Consider the following 21,830-nt stretch of genomic DNA (forward strand, 5'->3'; position numbering starts at 1 on the left):
CGTGTGCCTGCTGTGTGCCTGCTGTTGGCAGCTGGTGTTGGATTGGTGCCCGGACATTCAGTGCCTTCACGTGGAGTGGTTTATGCCATCTCCACAGTGTCGGACCCAGTCAACAGAGAAGACCAAAGACCACTCCTTTGCCCAGGAAGCTCCCATTAAGCACCTCCCACAGTCTGTGCCGAGCCCTGGAGTCCCTAAAGTGAGGGAGACGCAGTCCCGTTTCTAAGAGTCCTCAGTACGTACTGGTGGGGGCACACAGATGTGCAGACAGGCCATTAGGGTCCTGAGATTCAGGCTACCTCAAGGCAGCACAGACCAGCAAAGAAATCCACCAGCAGTGCCCTCCCAACTCCCTCTTCTGGGACCACCGAGAACATCGGGAGGCCAAACAGACCTGTATTTGGTCTCAGCTCCACCTCTAGGTCAACACGACCGTGAGCAAGTGACTTAATAATACGTCTGAACCTCAGTTTCCTTATCTGTAAAATGGGGATAGTAATAGTGCAGCCCTTGCTTATGGAGCACCGTGAGAATGTGATGACATAAGCCACAAAAGCTCTGGGCGTACAGGTGCTGAAGGGACAGTGAGCGCCCGGCTGCTGTGGCCTACCGTTACCACCATTCAGCCTCACGAGTTCCTGCCTTGGATGGAGTCAGTCAGTCATGCAACAAACGTGGACGGGGCACTGGCTCTGTGCCGGGCCCAGTGCCTGACGAGGGGGAGCAAAAATGAGCGTTGCTCACCACCCAGGGAGGAGCAGATATGGCAATACACTTGCCACAGAATGTGACCGATGTTCTTATCGATATCGTATAAGGCCCAGTTCTCCGAGGCCGGCCTCGTTCATTTATACTTCACCGCGGTCCTTTATAAGGTACACGTCACTATCCTTATTTCACTGATGAGCAAACCGAGGCTCCGAGAGGCAAATCCACCTGCCCAGGGTCACATAAACTCTGCCTGTCTTTCTGTCTCGGAACCTGTGCTCTGTCCTCACAAAAGCAAATCTCATTCCTCCAAAGTCTTGTACAAATGCGGGCTCATTCCGTCGGCGAACGCTTACTACATCCCTGCTACATGCCGGGGCTGGACGGAGGTACCCCAGGAGAGGAGCTGAATGGGCCGTGCCCCCCGCCCCAGCCCCCACCTCCAGCCAGGAGAGAGGTAGATCTGGGGCATGTTGGGGCGCTGTCCCCGTGTCTTCTTGGTAACACTGATGAGGGACCTTTTGGCACTGACCTGGCCTTCCCTCCCCCATTAAAGTGCCCAGAGGGCTGCTGGGAAAGGCCAAGGGAGGGAAGCTGTGACAGCTTTAGGCCCCCAGGGCCAGCCTGGCTCTGACTCACCACCCACACCTGGCGTTGGCCTCAGGCAGCCGCGCTGCTGGAAATAGACCCGGGGTGGAGAGGAGCAGGAGCAGGGGAGGGGAGGGAGGGGGGGCCGGGCAGGGAGGTGGCACCTGCATGCGTGGCTGCCATTCCCACCGTCCCCACCAGGAAGCAGAGAAATGTCATCCAACAGAGCCCACGCGAAATAAGCCAGGCCTGGGAACGAACGCTCCCTGGGGGCTGAAGACCCCAGCCTACCTGGGAGGCTGCCCCCAAGCCTGAGGGTTGCAATAAAAATAATGGCGGTGCCTCGGTGCCTCGCTTCCCACAACGGCTCGGTGGTTCTCGAGCACTTGCTGTGTGCCAGGCTGGCCTAAGTAAATGCTTTGCATGTGTTGGTGATCTCACTGAACTCCCACAGCTGCCCAGGAGGTCGTACTGTGACCTTGCCTCTTACAGATGAGGAACTTGAGACTCAGAGAACCAAAGTAAGTGCCTGAGACAACACTGCGCCTTGCATTAGGCAACGGGAAATCGCCTCAAGCTCCCCACTCCCCGCTCAAGTTCAAATGGCTCATTCTAGGTCACGCGTGCCAGCTCTGTCCCCATCTGCCCTGCCTGCATCACCTTCCCTCTTTACCAAGGCAAAGCCTCCCTCCTTAGCACTCTGGGAAGCAGAAATCAAACCGTAATCCTTCTCCTTTCCTCCCTACCTAGCTTAACCCTGCTCAGCTTTCAGCCCATGTCGGATCATGTTGTCTCCCTGTCTCAAACCTGCAGTGGCTCCCCATTGCCCTCAAGATAAAATGTATTCAAGGACCTTTGTACACTGGGCCCTTCCCACTTCTCCAGCCTCGTTGCTCCCTAATCTTTGCTTGGGCAAGTCAGGACACTTCCCAAAGCTCGCTCTCCTGGTGGGCATGGTAACCCTTCTGCATAGTAATGAGGATGAAGGGGCCAATCCATGATGCATGTGAGGTACCTGCCAGGGCCCTTGGTGCATACTTGGTGTTTGGTAGACCTTCCCGCTCTGCTACCGGGTCTGAGCCAGAGGCAGAGTTGTGGTGCGGAACCGGTCTCTGCTTTCAGCCAGGCTGGGGTCAAAGGGCTCTCTAGCGGTCTAGCCCGAGGACTGGTCAGTGCTACTAGAATTCAATCATGCTGAGAAAATTTGAAAGACTTCAGGGCCGCAGTAGTTGGAACTAGGGGGGGGGGGAAGGGCAAAGGAACCGTCGGTAGAAATGTAAAGTGGTAGGCCACTGTGTCGGCAGCTCCTCAAAAAAATTAAAAATCCAACTACCACGTGACCCGGTGATTCCCTTTCTGGGTGTACGCCCGAAGGAACTGCAAGCAGGGTCCCAAAGAAATGTTTTCACACCAGTGTTTATAGCAGCATTAGCCACAACAGCTAAAATGTGGAAGCAACCCAAATGTCCCGCTTCCCAGATGAGGACACTGAGGACCTGTGTCTTACCCAGCGACACGGCAACCCACTGACGAATGAATGGATAAGCAAAATGCGATATACGCATCCAATGAAATATCATGCAGCCTTTAAAAGGAGGGAAATCCTGACGCGTGCTTCTCCGTGGATGAGCCTTGAGGACATGATGCTGAGTGAAACGAGCCAGTCACAGAAAGGCAAATACCACGTGATTCCACTTCTAGAGTAGTGGGATTCGGAGAGCTCTAGTGGTCAACCGTGGCATCCAGAGAAGCCTGGACTTCCTCCTTCCTCCCTTCCCCCCATTTCCCAGGTGAGGAAACTGAGGACCTGTGTCTTACCCAGGCCTCCATAATGCAGTGGGCAAGTGCAGGAGAGGGCTGAGGCAAGAAAGAAGGGGGACCCAGGCTGGGCAGCCACTGCCACCTCTCCCTGTCCCCAGACTCCCCCAGGACCACCCTCCCACCCCCACCTCCAGGCTTGGCCTGGTCTCCTGATTTACAGGTGGGAGTGACTCAGGCCGGGGGCCTTCTCTAGTGGCCCCAGTCCCTGGACCACAACGGAGCTCTGGGCCTCTCAGCTGTGATGTCAGTGGGCCCTTCCTTCCTCCCACATCTGCTTGAAAGGTCACCTATTTTAAACTCTATCTCACCCCACCCTGTCTCCCCCCCCCCCCCCCCAAAAGAGGATGACTTTTTCTAACCTGTTTCAACCACTCAGTTCAATATCCAAACAGCTTCCTCCTCTGGTGCCCATCACTGGGGCCTCCACTGCGAGAAACCCCCAGCAGATTCCCCTGGTGATAGAAGCCCACCCTACCTGCTTTTCATTTAATAAACAATCTCCTGTGAATCTACTGCATGCCAAGCACAGTCCTGGGTCCCCAGGGAAAGATCCTTGCCCCCCACCCCACCTCCGGAGCCTTGCATTCTAAGACAGGCAAACACACAACAAATAAAGAAGTCAATAAATACAGTAACGGGATAATTTCTAAGCATGACCAGTGCTGTACAGAAAACAAAACAGGCAAGATGTTAGTGACCTAGGGGCTAGAGTACGTGAGTGGTCAAGGAAAGCTTCTCCGAGGAGGTGACAAAGATCCAAGGGAGAGCATCCCCAAGGAGAGGAAAATAGCAGGTGCAAAGGCCTTTGGGTGAGAATGGGAAGGTATGTTAGAGAGCAGTTTTCAAAGTGGGGTCCCCCCAACCAGCAACATCACCTGAGAACTAGTTAAAAATGGAAATTCTGGGGACTCCTGCCTGACTCAGTCGGAAGAGCATGAAACCCTTGATCTCGGGGTTTTGAGTTCGAGCCCCACATTGGTTGGGTGATCACTTAAACATGAGTAACTAAATCGCTAACTAAAGAAATAAAGTGTAAATTCTTGGGACCCCCCCTCAGATCTACTAAACCCTTTTAGGGGTGATTGGGGATTCTGATGAACCTTCAGTTTTGAGGGTCTCTGCGGTAGAGCTCAGGGGGAAAGCCATGTGTGGCTCTAGCGTGCTGATGGGGAGAGGGGTAGCCCTGACCCGTAGCCTCACTCCTGCCCATCCCATTTACTGCCTGGCTTCCCCTCCTGGACCCCTGTAGGCAAGGCTGAAGGCCCTTCCAAGGCTCCTCATTGCCCTCTGGGAGGAAATTACACCTCTCAGCTGGGTTTTTGATGCCCCTCAAGATCTGCTCTTACCCACTTCTCCAGCCTCACCCCTCACCTTTCTCCCTCTCCGATCTTACGCTCCTCTGTTCTTCCCCTCCTCCCTACTGTTCCCTTTTTTAGTATATTCGTTTCTTCATTTGGCTAATTTTCACCCTCCTTCAAACCATAACTCCGGACTCACTTCCTTCAGGAAGCCCTCCCTGGTTGCCTAATCGGGATGAGGGACTCCTCTCTGCTTCCACCAGCCAGTCTCCATGCTTCCCCATCATTGTATTCATCACATAGATTTGATATTATCTGGAGGTAATTGATATTTGATATCAATTTGATAGGTTTATTGAGGTGTAATTGGCACACATATAAGATCGTATTCGTTTCAGGTGTACAACATAATGATTTGATATATGTATATATTGTGAAATAATCGCCACAATAAGTCTAGTTAGCACCCACCACCTCACATAGTTACAAGTTTCTTTCCTTTTTTTTTAAATTTTTTTTTCAACGTTTATTTATTTTTGGGACAGAGAGAGACAGAGCATGAACGGGGGAGGGGCAGAGAGAGAGGGAGACACAGAATCGGAAACAGGCTCCAGGCTCTGAGCCATCAGCCCAGAGCCCGACGTGGGGCTCGAACTCACGGACCGCGAGATCGTGACCTGGCTGAAGTCGGACGCTTAACCGACTGCGCCACCCAGGCGCCCCAACAAGTTTCTTTCCTTAATGAGAACTTTTAAGTTCTAGTCTCTTAGCAGCTTTCAAATATACAATAGACTCTGATAAACTAGAGTCACCCTGCTGTCTGTACATTATGTCTTCAGAGCTTATAGCTGGAACTTTGTACCTTTTGACCCCCTTCACTCAAGTTCCCCCACCCCCCCCCACCCCCAGGTTGGTTTTGAAATGAATTCCTTTCTATTTAATTATTTAGACAATACGTGAATATGTGCTTATTTTAAATTTTTGGACATACAGGCAACAGTACAAGACCTCCTTCTCACTGATGCTAGTTTGGTGTCTATTCTATTTTTCTGTGCCCTGCACACATTCGTATAGACGTATAGAAGTTTAAGGTTCACTTTGTGTTTATTTTTTCCACATGTCAATGGAATCTTATGGCTAAATATTGTTCCAAAACGTGTTTTCTTTACTTAGCAACATCTCGGAGGCCACCTATGTCAGAACATGGAGACCTACCTGTTTAACTCCTGTATAGTATCCCAAAGTATGACTGTGCTGCGTTTTTAGTCCTGCTTCCCTGTTACCTGTATTTCGTGAGGCTCGGATACCGCCCCCCCCCCCGGCCCCGCCACCGAGGATCTTCCCAATCTTGGAGAAACTGAGGCTCGGATACCCCCCCCCTCCCCCCCGGCCCCGCCACCGAGGATCTTCCCAATCTTGGAGAAACTGCCCCTCCTAAGGCTAGCTAATTCCTAGAGATAGCAGACAATTTGCCTGAGAACAGTCCTTTCATATAGAAACAAACCGACCTGGAGCCCACACCCCCAACCACCTTATCTAACTCTCACACACCAAGTCAGTATTTCCCCTGCCCTAACTCACCCCAGGGCCGGGTACTGGATAACTAGGCACCACCTGATAGCCCAAAGCCTGCCGACACCATTCAAGCTCGAACTTGCCTACCCTAGCTCGCCCATTCCTTACCAAGGAAACCACAGCCGAGGTTCATTCCTTCTGCCTCCCCACGGACCCTGGTGCTACCGCGTGTGGCCTCGTGTGGTGTGGTGCACCCCTCCTCTTTGGAATTATAAGTAATAAAACGTCTTTCAATGGCTGTGGCCTCACTGTGTTGGCGCTCAGTCACCTCTATGCAGTAAGCCCCAGGTACCATCAAAACACTGGATGATAGACATTTAGACGTTTTCAGTTTTTCACAGTTAGTGAAAGAGCCACAACGACCATCTTAATAGATACCTCTTTGGAGGAACGGCCAGGTAGTAATTACCTACTTCCTCACTGATCGCCTCGGGCAATGTCCCTCCACACCCAGCCCCCACTCTCCTTGCCCTTGTCCATTTCACAGCTATTGAGTCACAGAATAATGAGACTCAACCCCAGGGGTGGCCCCTGGAATAGTTTGAGCACCAAAGATGCTCCACAATACAAAACATCTCCTTCCTCCCACCAGTCCTCCCTGACCCCTGAACTTCCTGTTTGAAACTGAACATCACCTGGTCCAGAGAGATTTCCCCTGGAAAGTAGAACATATCAGCCAGAAAGTCAGGGAGGGCTCTGTCAGAATCATGCCACATGGACAGAACACGGGGAGCTTCTGGGCTGGTCAACGCCCGGAGATCTGGGGAGAGTGGCCTGGAGAGGACACAGAAGCTCCGTGCTCCTTTTCACATGCCTTGCCCCACACATCTCTTCCATTTGGCTGTTCCCGAATGATATCCTTTTATAATAAAGCAGTAATCTGCTGATAATGTTGACCCTGCCCACTGGAAAACAATGGGCTTCCTGAAGCTTCGTTGCTGGGACTCCTGTGGGGGAGGCCGGCCCTCCTCAGCTGACACGGGGCTGCACCTCAGCCTACACTTGGCTCCCCCAAGCTCTGTGGAGATACTGGCCCATCCAGGTGAGGTTGTGCTTTGCATCTCTTTGGCTTTTCAGATATTTAAATATCTCCCTATCTCCCATCCCACTCCAAAGACTCCATTAGAACATGGAGAAAGAAGGAGGGAAGGGTGGGAGGGAGGAAGAAAGGAAAGGAGGGGGTGAGGAAGGAGGGAGGGAGGGAAAGAAGGAAAGAGGGAGAGAAGGAAGGAAGGCAGGAAGGAGGGAAGGGAGGAGGAAGGAAAGGGAGGAGGGAGAGAAAGAGGACAGAGGGAGGGAGGGAAGGAAGGAAGGGAAGGGAATGAAGGAAGGGAAGGAGGGAGGGAAAGAGGGAGGGAAGGAAGGAAGAAAGGAAGGAGGAAGGAAGGAAGGAAGGAAGGAAGGAAGGAGGGAGGGAGGGAAGGAAAGACCGTGTTTTGGATCACAAGACCTGGACAAGTCACCTCCCGTCTCTGAGTTTTGATTTCCTCACTTCTCAGAGCAACTGCCAGAATATATGGAGCACACATAATAGTGAAATAACGTGTGTAAGGTCCCTCAAGCATAGATGTGCTAAAGACAAAAGCAAAACAAAAGCAGGGCATGCTGTGTGTTCTCCACGTGCCTGCCCAGGAAAGAGCCTGGGCTTCTCTGTTCTCTGGCCTCCACTTGGATTTGGCCAATGAAGTACCGGCAAAAGACTGGTGTCAAAAGGAAGAGGGAGGTTGGGTATTTATTGCCCCGTCTCCTCCCTCCCCACTGGCTGGGTTGACTGCGCAGAGTTCTTCTACCTAAGACCACACTTCCTTTCCCGCAGCTGCCCCTCGCCCCTCCAGGCTACGGAGGCCAGGGCTCCCTGCTGTGGTCCTGGGTGCCCCTCCATCCGTACCAACCCCCTTAGGGATTAAGGCCCTCCATCAAACCCTCTCTCCAATGGCCCCTTCGGCCTGCTGGAACCTTGGCTGATGCAATGAGCCAGTTTCCCTATTTTTATCGAGGTGCTCTCTTGTCTGTCCCCCACCCCAGCTGCAGAAAGAAGGTTCCTGTATCCTGAAGGATAGACCAGTCTTAGGGGAGTCTCCAGAGGGGTGGAGTGAGACCACCCTTGGGCAGAGGAGCCTGGGAGAGGATTGTTGGCAGAGCTGCTTGCCCGGCTGGGCCCCACAGGTAGCAGCCATCGGAGATGCCTCGGTGCCCCAATTCTCTTCCTGAATTTTGCAAGAGCAAGGTCTTGTCCGCCCAGCCCCTTCTTACCAGCCCAGGTGTCCAGGCTCTGGGAGCCTGACTCACACTAGTAAAATGAACCAGGGCCAATGGCTACATCAGCTTATTCAGTGATCCTGAGAAGGATATGGGCTGAGCAGGAGGATTCTGAGGTCAGCTGGTGAGTAGGCTCTCCTTCAGGAATTAGTGGTAATAAAAACAGTCACCAGATACTGAGCACCTACCAAATGTCTAGGCGCTGTGCTGGGACTTTCATTCCTCCAGCAAATAGTAATTGAAGTCAGGTACCATTCCAAGCCCTGGAGATAGAGCAATGAACACATTCACAGGGACGCTGCCCTCTTGGCGATGGGCATCTGTCATCGTAGCTAGTCCCTGACTGAGGACATTGAGGTCCAGAAACTTGCTAAAGGCACTCACTGGTAAATGGTTGAGCCAGGATTTGAACCCAGGCCTCCCCCCAGGAACTGTCGTCTTTGGAAAGTCCAGGAGGATCAGGGGGTATCGTGGGAAGCACAAAACCCAACTCAGGGAGAGAGGACCTGGGAGAAGGAGGCGCTGATCTCGGGGGGAGGGGACACGGGGCTCGCATCTGTATTCCAGCTGCCTGCAGTGACTAAAACATAGGGTCAGGGGCCCACGGTGACACAACCAGGGGAGGATGCTCTGTGAAACGGTGCTCCTGGCTTTTGCTCGTTTGTAATTTCCTTCTTGACGTAAAATTTGTGAGTCATGGTCTCAGAACTTGTCTAGTTTCACAATCCACAGAGATGATTGCAGACACTGTCGTGACTCCTGCCGGCACATTCATTTTTCCCTCCCGGTTTGGGACATCGGGGATTTATTTTGGAAGGTCGGTGGAAGCCAGGCAGGGAAAGGTAAGCATAAGACCTCGTGTGCCACTCAAGGGGAGTGTCGTGCCAAGGCTCCGGGAATGCTGAACAGCTGGCCAGAGCTCCATCTCCCCGAACGCGAGCAGACATTCGCCTAGTTGAACACCTACTGTGGGCAGACGGTGGATTAGGCAAAGGTGGGCAACGGTTAAAACCATAGACCAGGCTCTGAGCTGACAATGGGGAGCCTGCCTGGGATCCTCTCTCTCCCTCTCTCTCTCTGCCCCTCCCCCGCCCAAATAAATAAATAAACTTAAAAAAAAAAAAAACCCGAAAAACCATAGACCCTGGATTCACTGGATGCAAGTTCTAGCTCCACCACTTTCTGGCTGTGTGACTTCAGGCAAGTCTGTTCACCTCTCTGAGGCTCAGGTTCCTCCTTGGTCAAAGAGTGGGAATAATGATGCCTTCCTGACAGGGCTGCTCTGAGGATTAATGAAGCAACACATCAAAATGCCTACAAGGGGACACAGCGCGTTGCAAGCGTTACACACAGTGTGAAGGGTCAGTCCCATCAGGGAACACACGAGTCGAGTCGGGAGACAGACACGTGAATATGCGCACACCGTATTTGTATGCGTGTAGTAATAAGCGAATTGTAACACAGATGGGGGCTCAGGTGACCGGTTTTGCCCCTCCCCGCTGCTGTCTGGCATTCACACAGCACACCTGGCCACCACAGAGAATCCCTTAGGATCAATCCCCTAGGTCCTCACCTCTTTGAGGTCTCTGTTCAAATACCACCTCTTTTTCCTTTCAATTTTTCTAAATGTTCATTTATTTTTTGAGAGAGAGAGAAAGAGACGGAGCGTGAGTGGGGGAGGGGCAGAGAGAGGGGGAGACACAGGATCCGAAGCAGGCTCCAGCTCTGGGCTGTCAGCACAGAACCCGACGTGGGGCTCGAACTCACAAACCCCCGAGATCATGACCTGAGCTGAAGTCACTTAACTGACTGAGCTACCCAGGCGCCCCAAAATATTGCCTCTTTAGAGGATGCTCTCTAATTGCCCAATTGCATTAGAAACATGTTCTTTCTCTACCTCATCACTCCTCTTATTTCCATCATAGAACTTACGTGGACATTTTCCCATTGACTTATTTGCTTGTCTAGGATCAGCCTCTCCCATACAAAAGTAAGTTTCCAGATGAGCTGGAGCCTGACATCCCTGTCCCTCCTCAATTCCCAAAGCCAAGTACAATGCCCAGCACATAGTGGATGCTTAAAAAATACTAGTTGAGGGGCGCCTGGGTGGCTCAGTCTGTTGGGCGACCGACTTCGGCTCAGGTCATGATCTCGCGGTCCGTGAGTTCAAGCCCCGCGTCGGGCTCTGTGCTGACAGCTCAGAGCCTGGAGCCTGCTTCGGATTCTGTGTCTCCCCCGTCTCTCTAACCCTCCCCTGCTCACTCATGCTCTGTGTCTGTCTCTCAGTAATAAATAAACATTAAAAAAAATTTTTTTTAAATACTAGTTGAAAGAACAACTAATAAATTCCATCTTCCCAGGAGTTGTCTTCTGGCCCCTGTACCTGCTTTCCCGAAGGAGGGTCATGGAGGCTCTGGAGGCAAGAGGTTTACATGTTGAGCCCCAAGCGTGCCTGTGTGGGTCACCGAGCTGGCCCCACTGTGCACCTGAGCCGTGCCCCCAAGAGTGAAGGGATGAGGTGGTGATTGATTGTCAGATGCGGCAGTCAGAGCTCTCTGCCCCCACCCCCTCCTGGTACCACACGGCGTAGAGACAGCATTTGTCTGTGGCAGGAGGCCTGGTTCCCAATTCTATCCCTGATTCGTGGGGAGACCGTGAAGGGGCTGCTGCGCCTCACTTGGCCGCAGTCTCCCATCTAGAAAACAAAAGGGCTAGAAGAGATTGGACGGTTTGCTTTTTGGTTTCTTTTTAATACTTTTTTTTTTTTTTTTTTTTTGAGAGAGAGAGGGAGAGCACAGGGGGTGGGGAGAGAGAGAGAGAGAGAGAGAGAGAGAGAGAGAGAGAATCCCAAGCAGGCTCCATGCTCAGCAAGAAGTCCAAGACAGGGCTTGATCCCAAGACCCTTGACCATGACCCCAGCCGAAATCGAGAGTTGGACGCTTAACCAACTGAGCCACCCAGGCGTGCCCCCCACCTTTTTTAATCTCTCTCTCTCTCTTTTTTTTTTTTAGCTTTTTGGTTTCCTTTAAACTGAGATATAGTTCACGTGCCATAAAGAATCAAAAGTTTTTTAACTTTCTTTTGTCACAGAATATTTTTTTCAGAAATTACATTGTATATGAAGGTCCAATGCATAAACAAGGTAAGAGCGGGGCTATTCTGTGGGGGGCGGGGGGGGGGCGGGGGGGGGGCGGGGAGGGAGGCGTGGCTTGAGAACCAGGTCTGCTTAGTGTACCCCTTGCTTCCACCACCCTGCCCCCTCCCTTCCCTCAGTGGTCCCTGAGGCACTTCCGTGGGATCCCAGGGCTTCGAGGAACCCGGTTTGAAAACCACTGGACAAGAGGCACTGTTTAGGGGCCCTCCAAGGTGCAGGAGCCCTGGGGGGTGGCGAGGGGCCCCTGCTCTCCCCATTTGCAGATGAGAGTTATTCCTTGAGCCGCAGTCCAGCTGCCTCCCAAGGGTCATGAGAAAGAAGGCAAGGGCAAGCTCGGGGCGCCGGAAGCGGAGCCGGCCAGCTGGGAGGCAGTGACAGGCACTGGTACCGTGGCCTCCTGGATGGGCTGGTGACATCACAACCCCAGGAAGCAGCTGCCCGAGAGGCCCTCGCTGTCCCTCAGTCCCCCTCTGGGAAAATCAACCGCCAGCTGTTGTAGTCCTTTCTCACTGGCTTGCTGTTCTGGATTGTCCCCTCCTGAATCGTCATCTTCAGCCCCAGCAGCAGCCCCTTCCTCCCGTTAAACGATCTCCTACGAACCAGGACCGCACTGCCCTTACAGCACAGCTCGAGATCACATGAACGCTCTTATATCATTTAATCCAATCATCACCTCCGTGTTATGAAGTAGGGACCAGCACCAGCCCCGTTTTACAGATGCTGAAACCGAGGCTCGGAGGGGCAGGCCAGATCGCACCAGGCGAATACCTGAGTCAGGATTTGAACCCGGTTCTGTCCAACTCCGCCTATGCTCTTTTCATGAATTCTCACATTGTCAGTGTCGAAGCAAAACAATGCCGGGTGGAGAATTCTTTACACAGGGCAAGGCGAGGTTATAAATTTCAAACCCAGTGTCTTCTATTAAGGATTATACCTGGCCTATTACCCAGGCCTTCTTAGGAAACCTGGCAAGGGCTTACCCCACTGCCTGGCATTCTACAGATGTTAGCTATATATTAAAGAGTACACGTAAGCATGATAAAGAAATAACATAACATAACATAAAATAAAATAAAATAAAATAAATAAAAATAAAATAAAATAAAATAAAAATAAAATAAAATAAAATAGAAAAAAAAGATGTTAGCTATAATTATGACTCTCTCCATTTTGCACAGAAAGAAATGGAGGCTCAGAAGAGTGAAGTCATCCATCTAGCCCATAGAATAGATATGTGCCAAAGCCAGGTTGGTGAGACCCCAAAGTGGAGGCTGTTTCCCTTAAGCCTTGAATTTCTCAGCCAGGATTATCCACCTGCTCAAACCCTGTGTTCGTCTTCTAGGGCTGCTGTAACCAAACAACCACAAAGTTGGGGGCTTCAAACAACAGATGTGGATTCTCTCACAGTTGTGGAGGTGGGGAGTCCAAAAGCAAGGTATCAGCATGGTTTGTTTCCTCCAGAGCCTCTGGGAAAGAATCCTCGCCTCTATGCCTCACTTCTAGCTGCAGTGGCTGCCAGTAAAGGTCAGCATTCCTCGTCCTCGGGCCCTGTGACTCCAATCTTTTCCTCAGTCTTCACTTGGCCTTCTTCTCTCTGTGTCTCTGTGTCTCAGATCTCTCTTTCCTGTCTCATAGAAGGACGTCAGTCCTTGGACTGAGGGTCCACCCTAAATATAGGATGATCTCATTTTGAGATCCTTAATTACATCTGCAAATACCCTATTTCTAAACATGGTCACATTCGCCGGTACCAGGGTTAGAACTTGAGCACATCTTTTTGGGGGACATAATGCAACATGCCACATCACCACCACCACCCTGGTTCAGCAAATCTTCATTGAGCACACCGTGCCAGCCCTGGGCACAGCAGGTATATTGCATTCATGGTGCCCGTGGTCTTGTGGGACAGGCAGACAGGCACAGATCATAGTGGGATGGTTTTTTAACCAAGCATAGAGGGGCGCCTGGGTGGCTCAGTCCGTTAAGCATCCAACTTCGGCACAGGTCATGATCTCATGGTTTGTGAGTTCAAGCCCCTGTCGGGCTCTGCGCTGACAGCTCAGAGCCTGGAGCCTGCTTCGGATTCTGTGTGTGTGTCTCTCTCTCAAAAATAAATAAACATCACTGCACTGTATGCTAACCAACTTGGATGTAAATTAAAATAAATAAATAAACTTTAGAACAATAAATAAATAAACCAAGCACAGAAATAAAGACTATGAACCACAAAAGATGGCAAGTAATAATGTCCAGGATGGAGAAAGAAGGGAGATTGATAAATCTCTAATTTATTGATAAATCAAAATCTTGATTGATAAATCAATAAATATCTATTGATTAATAAATATCAATAGATATTTATTAAACACCACATACAAGATATTTAGGGAAAAATATATATATTTGAAGAAAAGCAGCACAGAACTGAAGAATGAGCCCGAACTTCAGCTTTGGAGGCAGAAAGAACACAAATGCAGGCTTTAACCTGTCTGTGCCTCAGTTTCCTCATTTGTAAAATGGGAATACTAAGAGCGTTTGCCTCACCGTCGTTATTATATTTAAGTGAAATCTCTCAGGCATCCAGCCAGCAAATATTTACTGAACCCTTTCTATGTGCCATGAGGGACTAACAAGACGCCTGGCACCAAAAGCACTTACTGTCCGTTCTTATCCTCTTTCTCCCAATTCACAAGTTAGGTGAAAGTTCAGGACAGAAATACAAGAGAGGTCACAAGGCAGGACAGGCTCAGGGCCAAGAAGAAAGCACGGGATCCGTGTGTTTAGGAATAGTGGGGACATGGCCAGGAGGTCTGCAAACGCTTTTCCTGGGGAAATGGGCTTGGAATCAGACCCTGGAGGACAGATAAGAGGGGGAGGAGGGAAGATTCTGTGGAGCAGCGGTGGTGGGGATGTAAGATTGGGGGGTGAGGAAATCAGCTGGTAAGAAAAGTAGGTTTGGGCTCGATCCCTTCTGCGGCATTCTGGGCTTTTGGGTGGGGGTCAACTGGCGCACCACTGAGAGAAATTTTCTAAATCCAAAAGAAGCAATCAAGGGTAAGCACAGATAAGAATGTTTTCAACCATATCACCAGTGTTTGTGTTTCTTTAAATTGTGCTCCAAAGTGAGTATCACTTTTTCTGCAGGGCATTTCCTGTATGGAATGGTTCCGTAGGTTCCCGCTAAATTTCACTCGGGTGCCTTTCCTACTCGACAAGGCTTTCTGGAGGCAGGGGCTGTATCTTAGCCAGTGCCACCCTGGTGCCTCGCTCAGTAAGCACTCAATAAGCATTTCATTGAGTGAATAAATACTTCTATAATTCTATTTTACACGAGAGCATGAAACTTTGAGCAGCGTGCTAAAATGAATGCTTCCTGGCCTGGGGCAAGTATAATACTGATACGCACAACCCCCAAGCCAGGCAGGACTGTTCAGTTGTAGACAGCTGCTAGAATGACCAGCCTGGAATCTAGCAGGACAGAGCCACACAGAGGCCTTGCTAAACTAAACTTACAAACTCACATAAGTTGAGGCGGTGTTGCTTTAAACTCAGCCAACCAAAGGTGGATGCAAACGACTTTCTTTAAACAAGCCAGCGGCTTGAGACTTGAAATAGAACAGAAAGGGAATTCACAGGACTCAACCTTGTCTTCTGGCTGGAGCCCTTGAGATCTGGGGATGCTGGCCAGGCTAATTGTGTGTTGAGATAAGAAACGGCAGCCTTCTTTAAGGTTTATTTTGTTTTTGGAGCCACCAGATCCAGTGGGCGGATCATGCCTTGAAATAGAAGCATCTCGAAAAGCCTGTGAATCATTTCTTAGTGCCGGCCTGCAAGGTTTCATATCCTGTTCTCAGTGTTACCTTGGGTGCTGTGAGCGTGTGTGTGCGTGTGTGTATTGTTTTCGGGGTTGTTTGCTTAGGATTTGGTTTTGAAACTTTTACTTTCTTTTAATAGCCTTTTTTTTTTTTTAAGCTGGAAGAATTTTTCAAATGGTTTTTGCGAGAAAGTTCAAACCCTGGAATGACTAAGTCTCTGGAAGAATTTGGACTTTGTGAGGGGAATTTGTTGGTATTTGGTATGAATCACCCAGTCACTGATTTCTGCAGCGAGAAGATCCTTTGGAAAGCTTTTAGGTCAGCCCCTTCAGTGTACACATGGGGAAACTGAGGCTCGGGGAGGGAGAGGGGTTCAGCCAAGGCCACACTGCGTGTCAATGGAAGAGATGGGACTAGAATGTCGATCGGACTCCTGGAACCAGCTTCGGGTTTGCAAACAAGCTGTCATGCACACAGTCTACGTTGAGGTGGGCACAGCTTCAAGATCGGGAAAGGAACAGAAAGAGAAAGAGAGTTCTGAAGAGTCATAATTCAAAGCGTACAGGTTAAAAAAAACAACGAAGAGTATAGATTTAGAAGGGGCAGAGAAGCGAGTATGTGAAGGTACTCTACGTGCATTACCCCTGTTTAATCCTCGCCAGATCCCATGAGAGCAATGGTTCTCAACTTGGGTTGATTTCGCCCCCCAGGGAACTTTTGGCAAGGTCTGAAGACACTTTTGTTTGTCACAATTTAGGAAGGGGATTTGCTATTTCATCTCTCAGGTAGAGGCCAGGGATGCTGCTAAAACTCACAATGCACAGGGCAGCCCTCACAGCAAGTGTCCATAGTCCCAGGGCTGGGAAGTGCCCTGGGGAGGACACTCACATCTCTATCTCCGTTTAATGGCTGAGACAGCCTGAGGCTCATGTGGTCTTGGGCAAATTCCTTAACCTCCCTCTGCCTCATTTTCCACATTTATAGCATGGAGACAGCAGCACTAATGTCAAGGATTATGGTGATTAAACGAATTAATGTTTGTAAATCACTTAGAACAGTGCCTAGTACATATCAAGTATTATATGAGTTTTTGCTAAAAAAGAAAAAAAGAAAAAGAAAAAGAAAAGAAATAAATTGGCCCAGCACACACAGAAAATAAGTGGAAGAATTGTAATAAAAGCCTAGGGAACATTTAAGGGCATGGGGGCTGGAAGATGGGAGACCTTCCCGGGGTGCGGGGTTTTGTGAGCAGGTGAGGCACGTGCATGGCCGTCCAGGTGACATCCTACATCCTCGTGACCGTGACGTTTTCCTTCTCAAAACTGCCACCTTAAATGCAACTTCACCTTTTCATGTTAAAATGACATGCACTGTTAAACAGGAATATCTGAGGCAAGTCTGGCCTAGCGAGCCACTGCGAGCCATCAGCAGCTGCCCATGATAAACTGGCTGATGGGTTCCTTCTCGGCAAGCTGGGCTGCAGCTCCCCCCAGCAGTCCTGAACCACCAGTCATGCCCCAAACCCACCGGCACCACCTGAATCAGGCCTGCCTTCTGGACCAACCCCGCTCCCTACCCCAGCTTACACCCCACGCGAGACCTGTGCCTGATCCTCCCACCTTCGGCTCTGATGGCCCTTTTACCCGACCTAGGGCCCAGTCCCCGCTTTTCCACTTTGACCCTCTAATCCTGTCCTCAATCAAGGGACAGATTCCTCCACTGGCTCCTGATACCCGCCAGCTCTCTGCGCGGTGACCATGTGCGGGCCCCAAGGACTACCCTCTCAGCCCAACTCTCTCAGCGAGGGCTGGACTCTGGGACAGCCACTAGGCATCCATGTCTCCCCCCTGTCCGGGATCTACCCTACGGGCCCATTCCTTACATCAACCATTTACCGAGCATTTTGAGATAAGTGCCTTATGTCCGTGCAATAGTCCTCTCCAGCTGTGCCCCACTCTCCCATCTGCAAATCTCACCAGCCCAAAATCAAAGTGTTGGCAGGTGAGCGTTTCCTTCTGGGGGCTCTAGAAAAGGATATATTTATTTCCTCGCCTTTTCCACTTTCTAGAAACTGCTGACATTCCTTGGTTCATGGTCCCTTCCTCCATTTTCAGCGCCAGCAACGTGACACTTCTCTGGCCCTATTTCCATTGTCATCTCTTTCTCTGCCTCCCTCTTCCACTTTTAAGGACACTTGTGATTACACTGGACCCAACAAAATAATCCAGGATACCCTTCCTATTTTAAGATCAGCTGATTAGAGGGGGCGCCTGGGTGGCTCAGTCGTTTAAGCATCCGACTTCGGGTCAGGTCATGATCTCGCGGTTTGTGGGCGCGAGCCCGCGTCGGGCTCTGTGCTGACAGCTCGGAGCCTGGAGCCTGTTTCAGATTCTGTGTCTCCCTCTCCCTCTGCCCCTCCCCCACTCGTGCTGTCTCTCTCTCTCTCTCTCTCTCTCTCTCTCAAAAATAAATAAACATTAAAAAAAAGATCAGCTGATTGGCGACCTTCTGTAACCTTGACTCCCACGTGTCATGTAATATAACATGCTCAGATTCCAGGACACAGACATCTTTGGAGAGGCCATTAGTCTGCCAGCCACATTAACCAGCAGGCAGTGGTAGATAGCACAACAATCCACACCGCAGATACTCCTTACGCAGACAGCTGCCGCTCAGCCCTGGCTGATCTCATCACGCGTGAATACGGGTTCAGTATGGCTACATCTACCCATATTTCAAATGAAGCTGGAAAACTAGAGTCTCAGGTGAAATTTTCCAATCTTGAAACCATTTGGCAAGGCCAAAAAGAAAAACAAAATTTTTTTTTTCCTTTTATGGGCCAGATTTGGCCTGAGGCCACCCAGGTGTGACCTCTGGATCCACTTTCACCCTATCAGCCGTGGGGAGACGATGAGCTGTTCTCTGGCATTTACAGGCTCTGCAGGCTCTGGGGTATGAGGAACAAGCTGGGCCTGGAAGTGGGAGGGAATGTGGTCAGGAGCCTAGCGGGTGCTGGTGGGGATTCCTCAGGGGAAAGTTTGGAGGGAGAAGGGACAAACCATTTCCCTAAGGGACCAACCATCACCTGCAGGAAGCAGCCGTGCATCAAAGGGCACAGGAAATCAGGCAGAGACTGACCTGAAGAAATCAGCCAGAGTGAGGTAGGCTTTATGCCTCATGACTTCAGAACAAATTAAGCACACACTTTCTAATTTCAAAAGGTATCAGTTCTTCCCTTCCCCTTGAAAAAAAAAAAAAAAAAGAAAAAGAAAAAAAAGAAAAAAAAGAAGAAAAAAAAAGAAAAAAAGAGAAAAAAAAGAAAAAAAAGAAAAAAACTAGCAATACTGGCTGGCTGGGAGGAGACTGGCAGGCTGGGGGGATGGCAGGAAGCGGGGTGAGAAGGAGGCTTTCACCTTATGCCTTTTCATGCTTTTTGAATTTTGAGGCAGGTGTGTTACCTATTTAAAGCATTAAATTGAAATCCTTTTATAAATTTTAAAATGGTTTGACATATGGTAGTTTATGTTAAAGGTAAAAACATAAATGCAGTTGTCATGGCAACTCTACTGTACTTCCCTGAAGATGGTATATGTGACCTCAGGGCAGAAAGATTTAGAAATGGTGAAATGTTGGGGCGCCTGGGTGGCTCAGTCGGTTGAGCGTCCGACTTCAGCTCAGGTCACGACCTCACGGTTCGTGAGTTCGAGCCCCGCGTCGGGCTCTGGGCTGATGGCTCAGAGCCTGGAGCCTGCTTCCGATTCTGTGTCTCCCTCTCTCTCTGCCCCTCCCCCATTCATGCTCTGTCTCTCTCTGTCTCAAAAATAAATAAACATTAAAAAAAATTAAAAAAAAGAAAAGAAATGGTGAAATGTTAATAAATTTGGCCAGTTACTTTGGACCTGTCATTGTAACTGACTGATGCTTCTCCTGGTCCTCACATACCAGGACTTCGATAAACCAGACTGGAATCAGTCTTTCTGTCTTTCTTTCTTGAAGTTGTCTTTTTAAGTAATTTCTACACCCAACGTGGGGCTCGAACTCACAACCCTGAGATCAAGAGTTGCATGCTCCACCAACTGAGCCAGCCAGGTGCCCCCAGACTGGGGTCTTCTTTAGGTCTATTCTATTCCATTCTAAATGGCAAAAGGCAGGGCACCTGGGTGGCTTAGTCAGTAAAGCATGCAACTTTTGATCGCGGGTTGTGAGTTCACAGCCCATGTTGAGCCTAGAGTTCACTTTAAAAAAAAAAAAAAGCCAAGAAGCTAAGGCTTTGAAGTCAGTTGGCTTGCCCTTTCCACACTGGGTGACCTTGAGCAACATGCCAAACTTATCTGAGCCTCGGTTTCTGCATCTGCAAAGTGGGCGTAGTAATAATACCAGCTTCAAGGGTTGTGATGAACATTAGTGAGTTAATGTATGCAGAGCACCTGAAACAGAACAAAATCAGCATCCATAAATGCTGACTCAAATTATTTAACTACTTTTACTACCCTCTTTTAACCTTGTTTCTTTTGAGTGGGGAATTGTTAAAACCGTAACAACTTAGGCAATAACAATGTAGGCAGTCTAAAATGAAGTGAATATGCGCCTGGGTGGCACAGTCGGTTAAGCGTCCGACTTCAGCCAGGTCACGATCTCGCGGTCCGTGAGTTCGAGCCCCGCGTCAGGCTCTGGGCTGATGGCTCAGAGCCTGGAGCCTGTTTCCGATTCTGTGTCTCCCTCTCTCTCTGCCCCTCGCCCGTTCATGCTCTGTCTCTCTCTGTCCCAAAAATAAATAAACGTTGAAAAAAATTTTAAAAAAAATAAATAAAAATAAAATGAAGTGAATTTAACCCCAAAGGATTGGTTCCCCAAATCCTTACAACCACCCAAGGGAGTATCATTGTCTCTATTTCACAGGTGAGAGAACTGAGTGTTGGAGGAGGTGAGCAAGTTGCCCAAGGACACTGAATGTGGAGATGGAGAAGATAGAGAGGCCTGAACCAGGTTTTCAAGATTCCAGATCCCATGACTTTCCATTCAAGTCTGTTCTATGGTGTGATTATAAAATAACAGGGTTTGTTAGTTTGGTTTGGGGACAGTCCCTCCCCCACCATGGCCCCAGATCCAGTAAAGTCCAAGGTGGGGGTCAGGTCAGGCCTCTGGCTCACATTCTGGCCTCAGCTTTGGAGCCAAGTTCCTTTCTCCCCTGGGAGGGAGACAGGGTTGGGGAGGGGGTGTCAGAGCATGGGGGCTACCACACATGACCTTGGGCCAGCTGCTGCCGGAGCTTTCTCACGGAGGAGGTTCTCCCAGCATCCCGAATCTGCAGCCTCCCCCTGACCCTTGCCATCTAAGAAGTCGTTGTTGCAGCTCGAAAACATGTCTGGCACCAAACTGGGGAGTTAAATGTCCCCAGAAAGATGGAGGGCACAGCCCAAGCAGCCTTTATCAAGTGTGAGAGCCCAGAGGTCAGCGGCTAAGCTCGCACGTTTCAAGCCTGGCTCCTTCACTTCCTAGCTGAGGCCTCTGCTTCACCTTTCTGAGATTTCCCCAGCTGTAAAATGAGGTAACGGTAGGATCTATCATAAACATTGTTGGGATACTTTTCTTTTTTAAAGGAGCTTTATTGAGGTATAATGCACATACCATAAAACTCACCCACTTTAAGTATAAGTCAATGGTATTTCGCACATTTACAGAGTTGCAAAACCATCACCACATCCATTTTAGAATATTTTCAATCAACTCCCTTTCCTCCCCCCCCCCCCCCAAAAAAAACCCCTGTCCCATTAGAAGTCACTCTCCTTTTGGGGCACCTGGGTGGCTCAGTCGGTTAAGCGTCCGACTTCAGCTCAGGTCACGATCTCACGGTTTGTGAGTTTGAGCCCCGCGTCGGGCTCTGCGCTGACAGCTCAGAGAAGAGCCTGTTTCAGATTCTGTGTCTCCCTCTCTCTGCCCCTCCCCTGCTCGAGCTCTGTCTCTCTCCTTCTCTCAACAATAAATAAACATTAAAAAAAAAAAAGAAAGAAAGAAGTCACCCCCCTTCTTCCTCCCAGCCTTATGCAAACACTAGTCTACTTTCTATCTTTATAAATTTACCTTTTCTGGAAACTGCACATAAGTAAAATCACACTGTGCTCCTCTGTGTCTTGTTCCTTTCACTTAGCATAATATTTTTGAAATCTACCTATGTGTTGCATATATCATTACTATATTCCTTTATTTATTGCTGAATAAAATTCCATTCTATGGAGGTATATCTGTTTATCCATTCATCAGTTGATGGACATTTGGGTTGTTTCCACTTCTTGGCTACAAGGAACAACGTGGCTATGAGTATCTCTATACAAGCCTTTGGGTAGACATATGTTTTAATTTCTCGCCTACAAGAATTGCTGGGTTGGGGCACCTGGGTGGCTCAGTCGTCTAAGCATCTGACTTTTGGGTTTCGGCTCAGGTCATGATCTCATGGTTTCGTGAGTTCAAGCCCTATGTTGGGCTCTGTGCTGGCAGCATGGAGCTTGCTTGGGGTTCTCTCTGCCCCTCCCCCACTCATGCTATCTCTCTCTCTCTCAAAATAAATAAACTTAAAAAAAAAGTCACTGGGTCATATGGTCAATTTATGTTTAA

Source organism: Prionailurus viverrinus, chromosome C1, assembly GCF_022837055.1.
Source record: "Prionailurus viverrinus isolate Anna chromosome C1, UM_Priviv_1.0, whole genome shotgun sequence".
NCBI classification, from domain to species: domain Eukaryota; kingdom Metazoa; phylum Chordata; class Mammalia; order Carnivora; family Felidae; genus Prionailurus; species Prionailurus viverrinus.